Source organism: Canis lupus, chromosome 18 (assembly GCF_003254725.2).
Source record: "Canis lupus dingo isolate Sandy chromosome 18, ASM325472v2, whole genome shotgun sequence".
Lineage (NCBI taxonomy): Eukaryota > Metazoa > Chordata > Mammalia > Carnivora > Canidae > Canis > Canis lupus.
This window is the reverse complement of record NC_064260.1, coordinates 38,641,729-38,647,859: the sequence shown is the minus strand read 5'-3', so window position 1 is coordinate 38,647,859 and position 6,131 is coordinate 38,641,729.

The following is a 6,131-nucleotide window of genomic DNA, read 5'->3' as shown; positions in this document are numbered from 1 at the left end:
TGGCACATTCCCCCCTTCATTTCCAATGTACTCATCCTTCACAACTCACTTCAAGTTTTACCATTTTCCTGGAAGCTGTCTGGCCTCCTAAGCTGGGTTTGGGGCCCTGTCCATGTACTCCCCAAAACATTAGCCTAACCTCCACTGAAGCCCTCCCGCTGACCTAGACTCATTGGTTTCACTGTTGGCCTCCTCCCCACAAGCGGTAAACCTCCTGTGAGCCTGCAGCTGCATGGTAGATGTATGCCTGCCACCTGTCCCAGCACCTGGCACGCAACGAGCCCCCCCTCCCCGGTCAACTTTCGGTGAATAAATGAAAGAGAGTGGTGGAATGTGAAGCTGAAAAGGTAAACTGGGGTCAGTCTCAAAGGACCTCTGCAAAGCCAAGGACTTCCAGTATTGGGAGATGGCTTACAGGAACTCCTGGAGGGTGTTTTCTTTTCTTTTTCAGGATGGTGATAGATGTGATAGAGTTTGCTTAATGAATGGAGGAGGATATATTGGAAAGAGAGACTTTACAATAGTTTAAAGACCTTAAAACCACTGTAATAGTTAAGGTGGGAAAAAAGGGGGGGAGGGGAAGAGACCTAAGATACATTTCTGTATCAGACTTGATAGGATTTCTCAGCCCCCTTCTTGCCCTCAAAAGTGATCCCTTCCTAGACTCTGTCTCCCTGACACTACCTGAATCACCTGGGATCTGCCAGCTGCAGCCTGCTTCACAGCTGGGCAGACAGGAGTACCCGCTCTGCAGTCACACCGGCTGGGTCCCGATCCTGGCTCTGCAGCCATGAGCTGTGCAGTTTTGCCCAAGGTATGCATGTTCCTGAGTCTCCCTCTTCTAGTTAAGTGCTGGAAATAATAGTATCCAATTCACTATGTAAGAAGTTATTTCTTCTAATAAGTAGTTATTATAAACTTCTACATGAAGAATGTAAATAAAATGGTGCAGGCGCTTTGGAAAAACAGTTTGGCAGTTCCCCGCATAGTTAGCATAGAGTGACCACATGACCAGCAATTCCACTTTAGGGATATACCCAAGAGAACTGAGAACAGCCACAGATGCGGAAATTTGGACACAAACATTCATAGCAGTGTTATTCAGAATAGCCAAAAAGTGCAAACAACCCAGCTGTTCATCAACTGATGGACAAAATAGTATGTGTACTAATCTCCATTGTAATCATATTTGGTCATAGCAATCCATGCTGCTACCACATGGAAGAGCCTTGTAAACACTGCTCAGTGAAAGAAGCCAGACACAAAGGGCCACATACTGTATGACTGCACTTATATGAAATGCCCAAAATAGGCAAGTCCCCTGGGACAGAAGTGGATTAGTGGTTGCCGGGAACTGGCGGAGGGAAAAATGGGAAGGGATTGTTAATGGGTATGAGGTTTCTTCTTGGGGTAATGAAAATGTCATACAATTAGTGGTGATGGTTGTACAACTTTTTTTTTTTTTTTTTGGTTGTACAACTTGGTGAATATACTAAGATCCATAGAATTTCACACTTTAAAATACTTTTTTTTAAGATTTTATTTATTTATTCATGAGAGAGAGAGGGGCAGAGACATAGAGAAGAAGCAGGCTCCATGCAGGGATCCCAATGTGGGACTCTATCCCGGGACTCCAGGATCACACCCTGGGCTGAAGGCAGGCGCTAAACAGCTGAGCCACCCAGGGATCCCTAAAATATTTACTTTTAAGATTAGTCAAAAAAATTTTTTTTAAATCTTTAAAAACAAAAGAAAAACAGGGGGCACCTGGCTGGCTCAGTCGGTGGAGCATGCAACTCGATCTCGGGGTTATGAGTTCAAGCCACCACATTGGGTGAAGACATTGAAAAAATAAATATAAATCTTTAAAATATTTAATTTTATGATATGTGAATTATATCTCAATTAAAAAACACACCTTTGCATGTCTTGGGCACTACGGATTCAATGATGAGTAAGATACAGACCTTACCCTCAGAGAATGCAAAACCCAATGGGAAAGAGGTATAGATGACTCAAATAATCACACAGGAGTTGTAACTGCATCTAAAGGAGGTGCTAAGGAAGAGAGACGTATGGTGCTTTGTGAACACATCACTGAGGAGAGGGGTCTGATCTAGACTGGAGGTATGTTTGTGCTCTGATCTGAAGACAGCTTCCCACGACCCCCAAGAGGACACAGTGCCTGGGGAGGAGGATACCAGAGACCTTCAGCTTGCTGAACGAGGGCCAGAATGGATGAAGCACACAGAATGAGGGGACTGTGCTGTGAGGTTGAGGCTGGAAAGATCCAATTATGTTGGATCTTCTAAAATAGTAACTGGGGGGGATCCCTGGGTGGCTCAGCGGTTCGGCGCCTGCCTTTGGCCCAGGGCGCGATCCTGGAGTCCTGGGATCGAGTCCCGCGTCAGGCTCCCCGCATGGAGCCTGCTTCTCCCTCTGCCTGTGTCTCTGCCTCCCTCTCTCTCTATATATATATATATCTACCATGAGTGAATAAATAAAATCTTTAAAAATATTAAAATAAAATAGTAACTGGGGGCACCCAGCTGGCTTGCTCCGTAGAGTATGCGACTCGATCTTGAGGTTGTAAGTTTGAGCCCCTTGTTGGGTGTAAAAATTACTTAAAATCTTTTTTAAAAATCTTTTTAAGGATCCCTGTGTGGTTCAGTGGTTTAGCCCTGCCTTTGGCCCAGGGCGTGATCCTGGAGTCACAGGATCGAGTCCTACCTCGGGCTCCAGGCATAGAGCCTGCTTCTCCCTCCTCCTGTGTCTCTGCCTCTCTCTCTGTCTATCATAAATAAATAAATAAATAAATAAATAAATAAATAAATAAATAAATATTTTTTAAAAATCTTTTTAAAATAAGAAGTGGGAGATCCCTGGGTGGCTCAGCGGTTTGGCACCTGCCTTTGGCCCAGGGCGTGATCCCGGAGTCCCGGGATCGAGTCCTGCGTCAGGCTGGTGACATGGAGCCTGCTTCTCCCTCTGCCTGCGTCTCTGCCTCTCTCTCTCTCTCTCTCTCTCCCTGTCTCTATGTCTATCATGAATAAATAAATAAAACCTTTAAAAAAATAAAATAATATAAGAAGTGCCCAATAATGATCATAAATTACCTTCCTCTTCCCTAACCTGCTTCTGCTCTGTTGTTGCCTGTGTCAGTAAAAGTATCGGCCTCCGCCTAGTTGCTTAAGCCACAAAACTGGAGCTACCCGACTTGCTTCCTGCCTCACCTTCCACATCCAACCTCCTCCAAGGCCTGTGGACCCTATCTTTAAAGACCTCTTATTTTCATCCACTGCCATCCCAAAGCCCAGGTCATCAGCAGCTGCCACCTCTACTCCAATCTAGCTTTTCTTTCTTTTTCTTTTCTTTTCGGGGAGGCTGCTTCTCCCTCTGCCGTGTCTGTGTCTCTCATGAATAAATTTTAAAAATCTTAAAAAAAAAAAAAAGATTTTTAGTAATCTCTAGCACCCAACATGGGGCTCAAATTCATAGCCCCCAGATCAATAGTCACACACTCCACTGACTGAGCCAGCCAGGTGCCCCTCTCAACCTGGCCTTTCTGATTCCACCTGTGACCCCACCATCCAGTCAGAATGATCTTCTGGAAACACAGACTTTTTTTTTTTTAAGATTTTATTTATCCATTCATAGAGAGAGAGAGAGAGAGGCAGAGACAGGCAGAGGGAGAAGCAGGCTCTTTGCAGGGAGCCCAACGTGGGCCTCGATCCCAGGTCTCCAGGATCATGCCCCGGGCTGCAGGCGGCGCTAAACCGCTGTGCCACCAGGGCTGCCCCTGAAAACACAGACTTGATCAGACTGCTCCCCTTGCAAATTTCCCATGACCCTCAGACAAATATACAAACTCCCCACGATGCCCCCAAGTCCATCTGGGCCCTACCTGCTGCCTCAGCCTCCCTTCTGGCCGCTTTCTTTTCTATGCTTTCACCATGGTGACCTCTTCATGCCCAGTAAAACCCCATGTTCTCATACCTCATTCCTCCTGGGCCTGGAACATTCCCCTGACCCAGCCTATCTAATCCTTCAGAATATGACTTAATGGTCACTTCCTTGGGGAAGGTTCCTTGCCTACTCCAGCAATAAATCCCCTTGCTGTGTGATCTATACATCTGAGTTTCCTTTTAATGAAACCCATCAAGATGTGTCTGTTTCATCCAATGGACTGTATACATCCCAGGGCAGGGATCCATGCCCACCTTCCTCACCACTACTCTCCCACAACCTACCTGCCACCTGCCAGGCAAATTCCTACTGATCCTTTGAATCTCATTTCCCTACCACATTCTGGGGGACATCCTTCTCTGAGCACCCAGATTTGGGGGCACATACCTTTACGTTGCCCCACAGCTGCCAAACATATCCTGTGGCACTTATCACAACTGCAAAAGCAACTGGTTTTAGTAGGTCCCCCCCATTCAATTTTGTATCTTGTTCCTCTTAACAATGCTTGTTAGAACACCTCTGTCAGGTCAGCTTACACACATCTTTATGACGATCCCTAAAACTATGTAAAATTCCACGTGCATGTCTATTTTTCTAAAGAACCATCCATAGGGGCAGCCTGGGTGGCCCAGTGGTTTAGCGCCACCTTTGGCCCGGCACATGATTGTGGAGACCTGGGATGGAGTCTCACGTTGAGCTCCCTGCATGGAGCCTGCTTCTCCCTCTGCCTGTGTCTCTGCCTCTCTCTCTTTCTCTGTGTCTCTCATGAATAAATAAATAAAATCTTAAAAAAAAAAAAAAAAAAAGAACCATCCGTGGCTTTTGTTGGAGTTTCATGGGAGTCCAAGACCTGAAGAAGTTAAGAACCTTCCCCCAGGAGCTGAAGATTCTTTCTTCTTCAAAATAGCACTGGCAACCCAGACTTCTACTATGCAAAACTGTCTCCACTAGCGTACACGTTCCAAGAGGGCAAGGATCTTTATTTTGTTCACTGATGTGTCCCAAATGCCTGGAATGGTGCCTGGCCCATGCTGGGTATAGGGGTAGAAACACTAGAAACACCTAGTCTCAAACAATTGTTGTTTTGGGTTTTTTTTAAGATTTTATTTACTTATTCATCGAGACACAGAGAGAGAGGCAGAGACACAGACAGAGGGAGAAGCAGGCTCCATGCAGGGAGCCCGACGTGGGACTCAATCCCGGGTCTCCAGGATCACACCCCGGGCTGCAGGCGGCACTAAACCACTGAGCCACCTGGGCTGCCCTCAAACAATTGTAATAGCTGTGAGAACTGTACGTGTATTGGTTAGCTATTGCTACATAACAAATTATTCCAAAATGTTATGGCTTAAAATAACATTCATTATCTTAGTTTCTCTAGGTCAGGAGTCAGGGTGCAGCTTAGAGCGGTCCTCTCTGCTTCAGAGGTTGCTCACAAAGCTGTGAAGTGTCAGCTGAGTCTGTGCTCATCTAGAGAAGCATCTGCTTTTGAGCTCACTTGAGTGGTTGTCGGCAGGACTCAGTTCCTTGCCAGCTGGAGGCTGCCCTCAGGTCCTTACCACATAGGCCTCTTTCACAGGGCAGCTCACAAGATGTATGCTTCATCACGATAAGCAAGAGGGGAGAGCCAGCTAACAAGAGGACCATTCCAATCTCTTCTACCCTAACCTCGGAAATGGCATCCTGTCACCTTCTGCTGTGCTGTTTGTTAGAAGCAAGTCTGTAGGTCTGGTGCACACTCAAGCAGATTGGAGCAGGAAGGACTAACTGTGGGCAGGACCATTGGGGGCCATCTTAGAGCCTGCCTATTCCAGGATATCTACGTGTTTTCTCATCTAGCATCTGGCTCATCTGAAAACCCAGAGCAGGCACAGACTAAATGCCTATAGGTCAAGCAGATGAGAAGGGAAGAAATTAGCAGTGGGAGTTTTGCTGCTCCTCCTCCAGCAGACTGCGGCCAAGCAAGAACGTAGGCTGACTTGTTAGATACTCTGAACTTTCGAAAGAAGTCAAATCCAGATTTTTGAGAGACATCTCCTGACTTTAAAACTGTGATAATCTAGCAAAAATACATGAGGATTGGGAGTTTTGAATGCCACTCAATGGCAAAAAGAGGCTAACCTATCCTACCACCCTTTGTATGTGTGTCCTATCTCCCCAGCACC